The sequence below is a fragment of the Carassius auratus genome, unplaced genomic scaffold (assembly GCF_003368295.1).
Source record: "Carassius auratus strain Wakin unplaced genomic scaffold, ASM336829v1 scaf_tig00216860, whole genome shotgun sequence".
Classification (NCBI taxonomy): domain Eukaryota; kingdom Metazoa; phylum Chordata; class Actinopteri; order Cypriniformes; family Cyprinidae; genus Carassius; species Carassius auratus.
The window spans coordinates 587,596-603,113 of record NW_020528772.1 but is presented as its reverse complement, the minus strand read 5'-3'; positions in this window follow the sequence as shown (position 1 = coordinate 603,113).

The window sequence follows — 15,518 nt, the reverse complement described above, 5'->3', positions numbered from 1 at the left end:
GGGAGGCTCTCGCTGCATCCGATGAGGTATCAACTCAAAACATAGAACGGGTAAGCCTCGCCAGGTGGGGGGAAAAGAAGTGAGGGTTTTTTTTGGACAGTATTTGATGGGAGGTTGAGACTCGTGGCGTCGGGTGGTTAAGCCTCGCTAATAGTCAAATGGAAAGGTAAAGTCATGTGGCCGGGAGACTCTAGCCGACATTCGACGGGGCCTTACACGATCGAATGGGTAAGTCTCTCCGACCATAGATTGGAAAGTAAGGTTGTCTAGCCAGGAGGCTGTCGCCGATGTTCAACGGGAGCTTTTACTCATGGCATCGAATGGGTAAGCCTCTCCGGATGAAAGGTAAAGTAGTTTTGTCAGGAGGCTCTCACCAGCATCCAACAGGATCTTCGTGCTTACTGTATCAGCTGCATCAGCATCGCAGGCCGTAGGATTGAAGAGGTAAGTTTGGGTGGCCGTGGGGCTCTCGCCGACGTCTGATGGGAGCTTGTACTCGCAATATCGGATGAGAAAGCCTCGACGACCGTAGAAATTGAAAAGGAGGTTTTCGCCGGCCTCCCGCGGGATCTGGATAGTGCATGGTGAAAATGACAGCTTGCGGCTGTAAGGAGAAAGGAAAGGTAGTCTGGCCGGGAGGTTCTCGCCGACATTCGATGGGAGCTTCCCACTCGCGGCATCGAATGGGTAAACCTCTCTGGAAAGTTAAGTTGTGTGGCCGGGAGGCTCTCGGTGGCATTCGATGGGAGCACATGCATCAAATGGGTAAGTCTCGCCGGCCGTAGGAAGAAAAGGTAAGGTTTACCTAGCCTGGAGACTCTCGCCGACGTCCGAAGGGAGCACACGCATCGAACGGGTAGCCTTGCTGGCTGTAGAGTAGAAAGTGTCGCCCGCATCTGGTGGGAGCTCTATACTCGCGGCACCAGATAGGTAAGTGTCGACGACTGTAAAAGAGGAAGTTAAGGATGTAGCTGGTGGGATCTCTCTGACGTACGATGGGAGCACACGGCATCGGACGAGTAAGCCTTGCTGATTAACCGTCAATGGATAGAGGTAAGTCAGCGATATTTATACTGTGGGATTGATTACTAGATTGTGGTCCACCTGTGTTGATTAGGCTAAGTATCTGACGTGCTCCTCCCGAACCTTGTTAATGAGAACATCATATATTTATTCTGTGGAACATAAAAAGTTATTTTGCAGAATGTTAATAACCAAAAAATTGTTGCATGGTTTTCACAAATAATGGAATTATGGAAATATTTTTATATTTGTTGTGAAGGTAAAATTTTAGTAAAAAATCTAAAGCTAAAATAATATGATAATATAAACACACAAATAATGAATATGAATGAAGAATAAAAATAAATATTGAAAACAAATTTTGAAATAAAACATTATTTTACAAGCAATTTTGAACTGGAAGGTAATATCGGTCCTAATAAGACTTAGACATCTTTGACACATTTGATTAAAGCAGTTTCAAGTCAGAAAACAAAAGTTGTGGATGTAATATTTACTTTTTCATAAAAGGACTGATTGTGCTATATTATAGCCTTATATCAATATAAACAAAATTTAAGATTTCTCATTTACCTCATAAAGCCAAACTGCAATGAGAAAAAAGTTACTCACATTAAAATATGGTATAGCTCATAGACTGTATATAAACATGGAAGTGGTGTGACATCACCCATAGGTTTCCAAAGAGTGTTTTTGTAGGCGAAAGTGGGCTGAGTCATCTTGGCAGCGTGTCATTGTGCATCACTCCTGGATAATCAAAAATGGCCAAAAAGGCGGGTCTTTATCTAGTCTTTTGAAAGAGTCAAATGGACAATTCTGTTATAAAGTCATGTTTTTTAAATAAATCTTCAAATTGTGTTAACATTTGTAGTTTTAATGAAGCTGTGGTTTGATGGGTAAAAGATAGTGGCTCTACAACATACTTGGACACTTGTGCACAGAAGTCAACTTGATTAGAAATAAATATCAAACCAAATTATATCTGTGGACAAGTGATTTATAAAGTCCTCTCAATATAAACTTCTCTGAGAATTTTTTTTCTTTTGCACTTAACTTCAACAAAAAACCTATTCTCAAGATAAATCATGATTTGTAGTCATCTCGTGTACCAGAAACAGCATGTAATAAGTACGAGTCCAATCAGTCCTGCAAACATGAAGGACAAAACTAAAAAAGAAAAAGATAAAAAGTGCATAGATTATAGTATAAATTGTACAAAAGCATGGCTGATTATATTAGTTTCCCTCTTAGTCTTTAAATGGAGTAACATGTTCATGCATTGATGTATATCATAATATTTACTCACCAGTTTTTACAATCCATCTGTTTATGCGAGCTGGCTTTTCTGAAATACAGCAATAAGAGTGGTCTGAAATGTGTACTGAACTTTTTATCAAAATTAAAGAAAACCTAAAACCATAAAGTCATGTATAATATTCAAATGCTTGTAACGTGCGACTCATGCTGGGATCAGACTACACCATTTAGCCCAATTTTGCCACAATATGTTTGATGTATGGAAGGCGTGGGGATGAAAGAATCAGTGACTTTGTATTGTATTGTGTGTCATACTGGATGACAACCAATGCACAGTCTGCATCGACAGATTTGTCTCTAGGCAAATAAAAACAAATCTCTAAAGGGTAAGGGAAGTTGCTTCGGCTAATCTCTGTTTACACTCAAAACCTGCTTCTCGATGACAGCAAACGCATTGTTAAAGATGTCAGTCAATTATGAATTGAGCATTGAATGACTGATGAGCCTAGTGAAAGGGACTATGGTAATGATAAACATAGAAGTCTTCTGATTAGATAATGATAGGTGTTTTCTGCTGCATAGACAATACAGTTCCTGGAACTAGTTTAGAGATCACATTGTTTTTCCAGTAAATAAAAACTGAACTAAAATCAAACAAAAAGAGCATAACAAATAATAATGGTAGAAGTATGTGGGTGGTACAGTACAGACAGCATGTATGGCTATGTAAGTGACATGTCGAATTTAAATAGTTTGCTATGGTTGACCGAAAAAATGCTTGAGTCGCACAGTCAATGCAACAGTCTGATTATCATTATTATTTTTTTGTCTAGTTTTAGTCTTTAAATGGTTTTCCAAATTCACTAGGTTTGATGTTAAAGGGGGGTGAAATGCTCGTTTTCACTCAATCTCCTGTTAATCTTGAGTACCTATAGAGTAGTACTGCATCCTTCATAACTCCAAAAAGTCTTTAGTTTTATTATATTCATAAGAGAAAGATAGTCTGTACTGATTTTTCCTGGAAAAACACGAGCGGCTGGAGGCGTGACGTGTGGGCGGAGCTAAAGAATCACGAGCACCAGTAGGCTTTTGCGTTGAGAGCGTTTGGAAGCTGTGACAGCTGTGAAGGCTGAAACTGAACGAGAGCAGCAGCAACAACGACTCGCTCCGAGCGGGGCTCGAACCCGAGTCTCCGATGGGAGGCGGACGCACTAACAAGGAGGCAGAGACATTTGAAGCAGTTTTACTCACCGCCTGTAGTTCCAACACACGATCGTGACCCTTTTTCGTTGGGATTGCATCATCCTTAAGAAATAAACGATGTCCAAATCCTGCGTCAAACTGGACCTTGTTTGTAAAACAAGCATCTTCGAAATGCAGGGAACAAACACAAACACTTGCACAACTCCGTTGATGCTCTGTAAAAATAAACTCCATCCACTGGTCCCTTAATGCTGTTTCTCTTTTGGTAATCTGTGAAGGGTTGTCTTGCCCTGGCAACTAAAAATACACTTCTTTTGTGACATTTCGCGACGCTCTCGCTCTGATCAGTGAATGTCTGTTGTGCTCTCAGTGCTCTGCTATACAGGAGCGCGCTCTTCCGGGAGAAGCGCCCTCAGGACCCATATAAGGAAATTCCGCTCCATCTAACGTCACACAGAGCCATACTCGAAAAAAACTTTCCGAAACTTGTGACAAACAGGAAGTAGTGTTTTTGGAACAGAAATACTCCTTCAAACGTACAACTTAATTTTTGAAACTTTGTCCATGTTTAGCATGGGAATCCAACTCTTTAACAGTGTAAAAAACTCAGTATGCATGAAATAGCATTTCACCCCCCCTTTAAGGTTTTATCATAGATGCCTATTCAACTGTGGTAACACACGACACACCTTTATCTTAAAATTAAATAAAACCACTTCTCATAAAGAACAAGAACATCTCCTTGTTCAAATTGAGTTCTCTTTTGCATCATCTTGCGTTTATCCATATGCCTGCTTTTCTCTTACTCCCAGATATCAACATTTTTGTATGTGTTATGAGACGTGCAGCAAGTGTATGTTAGCTTACGTCTCACCGGTTTATATGTACTCATCTAAGTTCACAACCATGCAGCAGATTCGTTCTGAATGAATTTCTTCCCAAATTGTTGTTCGCTAGCATTTTAGTCTCGTCTTTATTCGTTGACGAAAATGTCAATAGATTTCTGTCATATAGTTTCTTTCATTCAAAACGAGTTTTAGTTCATCATCGTCTGTTCTATGTCTGTGAAAAAAAAATTGTTGACGAAAATTATAATGAAAATTAATTGTCAAAGATATAAACACTTGTTTGTGAAAAGTGTTTTATGCATGTTTTGGTGGGAGTTTGTTGTTTTTACACAGTTTCGACCAGCAGACGACCACCGTGTTTCAAACACAATTAAATCGTAAATAATTTTGCGAAGCAACTTGTTCATTTGATTCAAAGTTTTGAAAAGGTTCATGTCTATCATCACTATTTGTCCTGTGTACTTTGTGGAAAAGCTGTACAGCTCAGGAACTAAATCAGAAAGGGTGCAGTTCATCCACAATCAAATTTTGGTAGTAGGTCAACATTTAATTGAAAAGATGCAATATGACTTCTATAAGAAAAATCTGTAGTATTTGTTATTAAAAACTTCCCTTATTTGTTCTTGTATAACAACATTTCAAATGTTGATTTTTAACTTAATTTACTACATTTTACAATATAAAATTGGTAAATTGAGAAAATTTGCTCTGGAATAGTAAAAAAAAAAACATCCTCCCCAATAAAACTGGCACAATTTCTTGGTGTTTTTTTTTTTTTACATTGTTGTATAGTAACACTATTATATATATACTGTATATAATATTGCATAAAATAAAATATATATTAATGTCAAATATTTACTCACCACTGTTGACATTGACCTGGAATCTCTTGTAAATGGTGGCAATTTTTTTGATAATCTTCAGATGATAAACTCCAGAGTGTGTGGATTTGGTGTCTCTGAAAATGATAGATCCTGTATATCTGTCCAGCTCCAGATTGTCACCAAATCTCCTGTCATCAGTGTTATATGTTTCTAAGATATTGTTCTTCATATAGATTTCAGCTAAGAGTTTACGCTCATCTCCAAACATCCACAGTATTTTATCATTTCTCTGTATTTCAGTCTCCCCAGTACGCAGAGCAAGATTTTTCCCCTCTTTAAATGAAACTACTTTGACTGTGTGTGTCTCGGCACCAAATGCATCTGGGGAACAAATACAAACAGTTCTAATATCATATATACTTATGTCCTATGTGTCAGGTATTTGCTCACAAAGACATATCAGATAAAACCTTCAACAGGTGTTTTATTTAACAAAATCAAAACAGCAAGTGAAACACACACCAAATACAAAATAAAACTGAAACTGAGGGCTGAATCCTGTATAAATGTATATTTATGTAGTATAAGCTTTTGTTCTCACAATCTGTGTTAATGTTTGCCATCCGAAACTTAACCTAGACTTAAGGTGTATTGAAATATAGAAATATAATATAATATGTTTCATATTATAGAAATAGAAACTAGAAATATAATATGTTTCAAAACTATCATAATTATAATTCTGACATATGCCCTCCTTACTTTTTAAATGGTGTTATCATCTTACAAAGACAGAAATCAAAGCTACTCATTAACATTTTCCAATAAACTGAGCTAGTCTTCATAAATGTTACAGATTTAAACTTTATATTCAAATAAATGACCTTTACTAATCCCAATATTAAACCATCTTCCCAGACTGGCTCTGCATCCCTTACAGTCACGTTATGTCAGGGAAACATCTTTCAACTCTAATCGAGGAAATAAAATACCTTCTGATGTTGTCTTTTTAAAGAACGTCAGAGGTTTTGCTCAAATAGTTTTTTTTTTTTTTTTTTGTGTGTGTGAAAGATAATGAAAATTCCAAAATCGAAAATGATAGTTTCAAGGAATTCTATTGTTACATATTATGAATCTGTATTTGGCGTCTTGTAAATGTTTTTTTTTTTTTTTTTTACCACATTCATCTCTTGGAGCTTTGGCTTTTGTGCCTGTTTTGTACTGTTTATAAATTCTTTAAAAAAAATACTTTCGAAGTTCTTCAGTTATTTAGTTTACAAGGTTGTTTTTGCATTTTTCAAAAAGTAAAATGTAAGACTTTCTTTCTTTTTTTTCTTTTTTTTTAGACCTATTTAAGAACGTTATGAATGCAAACCTGGGCTATTATCCTTTTCTCATTCCATTTTAGGAAATCTGAGTTCCTGATCTACTTGATAATTTAATAGCTTAAATTAAGTATTCAGCCAAGTACAGCAAAATATAAAGTTTAAATAGTTTGCGACATTTTTTTTTTTATGTTGAAAAATCAGTGAGCTGCTTCTGTTTCTAAATAAATAAACCAGTTATCATGAGTCTATTTCGAGTACCGTCATAAATAAAATAAAATAAAAATAAAAAAATCACGAGCCAACAATTGTTAAACCCGCTGTCGAGGCTGAATCCACGGAGCTTTAAAATAATAAAAGAGTCGTAAATCGCTCCGTTACTATTCAGAACGGATCCGAGAATTCAGTTAAACCGTGCATGTGGAGAAAAGCTTTTTCATGTTTAGTATTAGCCATTTCTGCACTATTAATGATTATACAAATACAAATAAAATGTATCTACGTTCTAGCTTAAGTGGGTGAAAAAAATACACTTTAGTTCAGTCTGTCATATTTAATATTAATTTAAAATATATTAAATTAGAATTTAACAATCATGCAATAGTTGATTTATTGTTATATTGTTAATGTTTAGCCTAAGGTGAAACCGAGAATGTTAAAACAAATAGTTATCAAGCTCTTACCATTGAAGAGTAGTAAAAACAGAACTATTCTGAAAGTCTTCTTCATATCTCTGTACAGTTGTAAGTTTAATAAATATGATCCGGATTTCACAAATGTCTCCATCCTGTCTCTGTTTCTGATTCCCTCATACGACTGACCAGGATTCGTCTCTTAGGAAACGTTGTTCAAAGATTTTCTGTTTGTTTGTTTATTTTGTTTGGTTGTAAACAACATTTCCGCGGGAGCGCGCGCAGCATGTTAAAGCTGTATCGGCCAAGTTTCTACATGTCTACGGCTGATTTTATCAGGATCAAATGGCCATAACATGAAAATAAACATAACCTTATGTCCGTGGTAACATATATTTTATGCTAATATCAAATAAACTTTTTATAACGCAATATTTCATTATATTTACGTGATTATAGGGAATACTAAACTATTTTATTTGCTTCGTGCCAACCAATCCAGTCCTTTTTTTCCCAGGTGAACTCTATATCTATTTCTGAACATGCTTCACAACATAAAATCAAAATATAATAATAATAATAATAATAATAATAATAATAATAACAATAATAATAAACCTTGCTACATGTACTGCATTAAGCTAACTGAGACTTATAAAACGTATATATCATTGCTCTTTTGTTGTTTTTGATTGCTTCCTTTAATTTAAAAGATGAATAATTATATATATATATATATATATATATATATATATATATATATATATATATATATATATATATATATATATATATATATATATATATATATATATATATTTATTTATTTATTTAACACAAATATACAACTGATAATTCAAACTCCATTTTGCTTCTGTTGGTGTATGATGATATTCATTTCAAATTTACACTTCAAACTATCTACTTTACTAAACCAAATAACCATTTTTGTTAACCCTCTTTCTGTTTGGTGTTACAGTTCTGAATTCAGTGTTAGTGAAGGAAGGAAATTCCATAACTTTAAACACTGGTCTTACTGATAAAATGAACTATGATGTTATTTAGTAGAAGTTTGCAACTGAAAACACTTTAATAGCTGAAATCATTAAACAGACCAACAGATTCTCTGTAAATGCTGTTCTTGACGGGAGATTCAGAGACAGACTGAAGCCGGACAAACAAACTGACCATCACAAACACCACCATGAAACATGCTGGAGATTATGAATTACAGACTATAAAACTGACTCTGAGTTTCAGTTGGATTCATTTTTTTTTTTTTACTGCAGTAAATCTAAAGGAGTATCAAATTAGCATTAGCAAACAAGCATTTGCTCGAAACTTTATTTCACAGTCTTTGGCAGCTTGACTGAAGGGAATGAGAAACTGTTGCAGTGTCATGTTGTTTTTGTCTCAATAATGCGATGTTCACTTGTTAGCAGAGTAAGCATTTAGAGCAATGGTATTGGCGATCCCGCTCCGAACTGCCGAACTGACTCAAATGATTCGCGAACACGCTACGAACTCCCGAAATGACTCAAATGATTCACGCTCCCAACTGCCAAACTGACTCAAATGATTCGCAAACCCGCTACGAACTCCCGAACTGATTCAAATGATTCGCGATCCTGATCCGAACTCCCAAACTGACTCAAATGATTAGCGAACCCGCTCCGAACTCTGAAATAAATATCAAAACACCTGAAAAATATATTCTGATTCAAAGACTAAAGTGGCTTCTTTATCATAAAAGCTGTTGTGTAGAGCCCTTAAAAATGTTCCTTTCACAGCTTAAGTATAAAAGCTATCAGCAACATACACAAAACATTTTGAAATAAATAAATGAAAGCACTCTGAATTATACAGTAGTATATATAATAATATTCATTAAAACTGTATGTTAACACGTAGGAGCTTACTGCATGAATCCGTGAGTAGGCTACAGTTTACAAATCCATGGGAACAAATTGCGAAAGTGTGCATGCAGATTATGAATTCATGGGTACAGATTCAAAAAACCGAGGGTACGGTTTACAAAATCTGATCGCACGGATTGGAAATTCGTGGGCTAGGATAGAACATTCGAACCAGAAAGACACAGCTTACATTTGTCTAAAAGGTTTTTGTCTTTATGCTCAACTAAAGTGAAATAATGAGCATATTTCCACTTTGAGAAACTCGTGTTGCTCTCGCCTTGACTGGCCATGACTGCCGCACATACTTGAATAAACGGAAACACGCCCACAGTGCATCTTCGTGTTTACAGTGGTTGGCATCCACCAATCCTACAATGCGTTATTAATAACGCGTTACTGCCCAACACTGCTCATGACAAGTTGAAATTTACACTAAGACACATTTCACATGTTATGTGTCAATTTGTTTCCGTTGAAAATTACACTTGTACATCATGGATATACAGGAAGTGGCCACTTCCACTTAGATGAAAGTTCACTTCATTTTACTACAGAGCAGCTTCACATCAGCTTATCTGTCATTTTATTGCTGAGTTTGTCTTTTCATAAGATTCGTGGACTGAAACTGTTGAAGATGTTTTGGACGGTTTGGTTCTGTTTGTGTTTCTGCCGTCTGGTTGGTGAGTTTCAAATGTGTTTTTATGGCTTCACTTGCTTCTGTTCTAATACAATATAATAAATTACTGGTTAAATCAGTCAGAGACGATAAACATTCAGTGTTACAGGCAAGTACTAAAAGCATTCTAAAGGTCGGCAAACACAAACTAATAGAAAAATCCAAACGTGGCAGGTGACAAAGTTATTTATAAAAACTGTACCAGAAAATCCACAAACATGTAAGTCTGCTATACAGTGCACAGTAACATTTACGATATCCACTGCAGACAAAGAAAAGAACCACAGTGGACCCATACTGGTATATGCACATATTACAACAATAATAACGTAAATCACCGCTTGACTCGACACACATTAATAAACTCAAGGAGTATTGGTCAAGCAAAGTGGTTAGTCAAAACATTGGTTAAAACACTGCTCACATGACTTGCTCAATTAAGCATAAAACCAAATATTAAACATAAAACATTTTTCAGCATTTGCTAAATGTGTCGGGGCCAAATGTACAATTACGTCAAAAAACAAAATAATCAGAGTACAGTTAAATTTTGTAAAAAGAAAAAAGGGAATACTATCAGAATTACAATGGTTTCATTTTAGTAATGGTTTTCACAGTGGTTAGTAACATAATCCATTACATTATAAATTTAAAGGGGTCATACGACTTTGCAAAAAAAGCAAGTTATTTTGTGTATTTGGTGTAATGCATGTAAAACACATTATTCTCCACATAATGTGCATTATTGTGGCTCCTCTATGACTCGACTTTCTAAAAAAAAATCCTAGATTTTTACAAAGCTCATCTGTCTGAAATGCGAGGTATGCTGTGATTGGCCAGCTATCTAGTGCATTGTGATTGGTCGAATACCTCAAGCTTGTGACTGAAATGTTACACCCTTAACATACTGTGATGCTGTCTCCTGGCGCGGACAAGACAAAACCAATAAAACCCATTATAAACAAAGTATTTTTTTGCATCCAGTGGGGACATAATTACTGATTATAATGACTTAAACTGTGTTTTTATGTGTAAACATAAAACCATGTCTGCGTTTGTAATCAGAGAGACGACAAACAACATGAGCTACTCAAAACTTGTGTTTGAATCGTCAGTGGAAAATTCTTTAAATATGAAAACGTACTTACAGACTGTGTTTTTTTTGAAGACACACAACTTTACCACAGATTTGGATTTGGATCTTTCCACATAGTGACGTTGACATGAGGCGCGTTTTAGAGCGAGGCGTTTTAGGGGGATGTGGTTGACTCTAACCTTTTATAAAGAATACCTGTATCTCTTTGGATTTGAGACTTTAGTCTTTGCAACTTTACAGATCTTCTTTATGCACCAAGAGCTTGTAACACTCCAACAAGATAGGAATACTTGAAATCACATCATATGACCCCTTAAATACAATCAGACTATTTTTAGTTTTCTTTTGAGCTAACTCATTTATTAAAACAAGATCATCTGGCATAATAGTGATATAAAAATGCAAAGAAAACAATAATATATTCCATTTATCGTTATTAACAACATGAAGTGCATTAAACGTTACATTACATAATGCTTTCCCAAACTGGGGTTCGTGAAGGAGCTGCAGGGGATTCATGGATTTATTGAAAAGCTGCTTAAATAAGCAACTGAGCAATAATTCAAATAAAAATGAATGTGTTTAGTAGTTGATACTATGTCAAAATGTTGAGAAAATCCTTCCTAAAACTTTGGTCAAATGCTGTGTGGCCTCTCTATTTTGGAATCTGATTACATAATCCAGATTATATGTAATCAATTACTACCCATCTTTTATGCACAGACTGTGCCATTGAAAAGACTAGGTTTATCCTTCATAACCACATTTTCATCCGAGAAAAGAAAATTGTCATATAAAACCCAAAAACCCACAGCCACAATCAGAGATAAAAGCTGCATTTTCGGCTCTTCAGGTCCAATTCACCAAACTATATCCCCTGAATTATATTATGAGGTCAAATCGCCAACAGCATTAGTTTTAGTGTGACGTTAAACATTAAATATAATTAAAATCTATTTCTCTTTTCATTCGTCATATTTTGTCTTTGCACTGCTGCAGAATATTATTGACTCATCATTCATTCTAAAGCTTTAATCAGTGAAAAACTCTGTTATTCAGGAGTATTTGCTGATACAGATGTACTGAAGCCAGTGTCAGTGAACGAGGGAGATTCAGTCACTCTAAACTCTGGTCTTACTGGAATAAGAAATGGTCGTCTGATTCAGTGGTGGTTTTCAGTTGGAAGCACTTTAATAGCTGAAATCAATAAACAGACTGACAGCATGACTGTAAATGAGGATGTTCTTGACGGGAGATTCAGAGACAGACTGAAGCTGGACAAACAAACTGGATCTCTGACCATCACCGACATGAGAACTGAACATTCTGGAAATTATGAAGTAGAGGTTGACCGTGTTAGCTTCATTTTCCAGCTCAGTGTGAATGGTGAGTCAAATATTTGTTTCACCCATTTTATTTGAATATTATTATTCAACATTAATCCACACACCATTTTGCTTCTTTTATTTCTGTTGAATAGTTTTATAACATTATTATTAATTTAAAGTGTACATTTGTTACTTTCATAAACAACCTTAAAGTTATTTAAATGTCTTGATCTGTGACAAACCCTATTTCTGTGTGTTCTGGTGTGTTTGATGATACAGAAGAAATATCAGTGAAGAGTACGGAGCAAGATCCAGTCACTCTAAACTCAGGTTTTACTGAAATAACAGATGATGATCAGATTTTGAGGTCATTTGGAGGTGAAAAAGATTTAACAGCTGAAATGGAGCAGATAACTGGAGCAAAGAAGTTGATAGATTCAGGTGATAGATTGTATAAACACTCACTCAACACACAGCTGAAAATATGATTGTTGATTAAATTTGTTCTTATCTTCATTCTCTGATGTTTCCAGCTCGTCTGCCTGTTCCTGTCATCAGCAGAAACTCTTCACAATGTTCTTCATCCTCCTCATCCTCAGAGCAGAATTGTTCACTGGTGTGTTCAGTGGTGAATGTGGGTCATGTGACTCTCTCCTGGTACAAAGGAAACAGTTTATTGTCCAGCATCAGTGTGTCTGATCTCAGCATCAGTCTCTCTCTACCTCTGGAGGTGGAATATCAGGATAAAAACAGCTACAGCTGTGTGCTCAACAATCCCATCAGCAACCAGACTCAACATCTGGACATCACTCAGCTCTGTCACACATGTTCAGGTACAACAGAGATGATATTAGTTGATGTCGGTGCTGATATTAATGTTTATTGACTGATCTGATCTCAGTTTGGTGTTTTTATTCCTCAGACTCTGTTCACTGCTGTGGTTCTACTGAAGCTGTGATCCGATTGGTCCTCTCTGCTCTGGTGGGCGTGGCTACTGTCATTCTTCTGGTTTATGACATCAGATCCAGAAGAGCTGAACTAGAGGTGTGTTTGACTAGAAGCAGCGATGCAGAGAACGATGAGCGATCGAAGAGTGAACCGAAAGCATAAGAAGCCGTCTGCTCTCTACGACTCTCGCGGTACTTTGACGTCATCCACCGATCGGTCTGCACAGCGCCGCTTCAAATCAAACACACCTAAGATCACGCACAAATTCACACATCAGCTACACGAGCGATGATGTCATTTCTCTCGAAATACTGTATAGATAAATATTTGTGAGATTAATGTATAGCTTTATTCTTCTGCAGTCTAAAGCAGAACGCTGAACTTTAAAGGTTCTTTAAGAGCATCTTTGTTCTTCTAGTGTTTTTTTTTCAAGATCACCTCAAAGGTAGCGAAGAGTTGCGAATATTATTGTATAGATCAGACATCTCTACTACTGAAGCTCTTCTACTGGCTGAACATGAACTCAATAAAACATTAAGCACTCTTTCATTGCATTTTTAATGTTAGATTATGCATAAATCCAGTTTGAAAGACTTAATGTTCATATTTTCTCAGACAAGACACTCAGATCTCTATTTGTCATCTGTATCTGCTTGCCTTTATCAATAAAGTTTTCTCACTCTGAGCTTCCAGAGTTTCTGCAGGTTTTACTCACCTCCGACAGTCAATGATAAAGTCTTTAAAGAGCAGATCATATGGTATTTTAAAGTGCTGGAGTCCCCTACAACAGGTTTAAATGCATTTCATTTTCTCAGAATATACGTTTTATATTAGATAAAATTCAATGATATTGGAACGATTCGTTCGAAGCAGTTCTTTGTCTACAAACTCCTCCCTTCTATAAGCCTACTGTGCTCTGATTGGTCGGCTGGCTAAGTCTGTTGTTACTGGTCTTTTAGTGTACAATGCTTGTCGGAAACAAAACGCCCATTACCATTCTTCTTCTTTTTATTTTATTTATTGCGCTGTGAAAAACCAAAGATTTTGTATCCGGTGGAAGAGGCCTATTGTAAGCCTTGGAATAAAAGTCAAATATGCATGACCAAATCCCAGACAATAAAGGGCAAAACCAGAAAGAATGAGAAGTTAGATCGTCTGCCACCTTGTTCTACATTGGTGAAACAGAGGGGAAAATTGTAAGCAGTTTGGTTTTTAGTGTAATACAAGCGGTGAACAACCTTGAATTGGATCAGTTGGTGTCTGGTGTTTACTGAACAGACCTGTATTACCCCACATATCATCAGAGAGCTCAACTGCCAGGTGTTTCTCCCAGGCTGCTTTTAATCTCCCAGGATCGTCTCTTTCTTTTGAGAGACAAATGCTCTAATGCTGTCCGAAAGCAGATAATTTAAGCCGCCCTGATTCTCCTGCTGGAGAAGCAACTCAACAAGAAGCAGAAGTTTTGTGTTCAGTGGATCTGTGTGAGGTCTGTTTCCAGTCTAGCCCCTCGGCCTGAGCTCTATGTTAGTGTTTCAATATGATCACATCAGCTGTGGCCGTTTTGGTGTTGTCTTGTACACATGTAGACTTTATTTGCTTCACAGAACGGTTGATGTGATCTGAGAGCCACAGTCAGATCTGATGGGGTCAAGGGTCAAAGACAAATGAAAAGCTTCCTCATATTACTGCTTGTTTTTATGTGACGATGTTTTCTTGGAATCACAACACTCACTGGATAAAAGACGGATACAGAGAAGCAAAACAAGCGGAAAGGTCTCTGAGAAGAGGGACAACCCTCATGTGTGTGCTCATCTCAGAAAGACTTTCAGGATGTATTTATTAAGCAGTTTTTTGCAGGAATATTCTTAAGTTAATAGAACATGAGCTCAAACAACAGAATTTGTGATTTAATGTTGATTCCAGCATTCATTTTCTTTAAAACATTTTCTTTCTTTTTTTTACCAAAATTATACAAATCGTGTTGATTGAGCTTCATTTTTATAGAAAGTTAATGTTGTACTCAGAATATGGCTTTTAACAGGTATTTTGTAATGCTGTGTTGTTTTTATGATACGATTTTAACTGTTGAAAGACTTGTTATTATGTTATTTTACCAGTAAAAGGCTTGCAATGTCCTTCTGCTAGTTTAAAAAAAGTTGTAGTTCCTGTACGGACTACTTTTTGAACAAAGTAAGCATTTAGAGTGTCTTTGCACATTTCACATGTTATGTGTCAGTTTGTTTCTGCTGAAGCTGACACCTTGGATCTACGAGAAGTTGACGCCCTACTGGAGCTCAAAGTGACGATGTGTGAAATAATCAGCCAAAAAAGCTAAGTGCCAGACAGTCACATGTATTAACACTTAAAGATGTGCAGTTATTTAAGATGAACAGGCAGTTTTACTTCATTTTACTACAGATCAGCTCATCTGTCATTTTA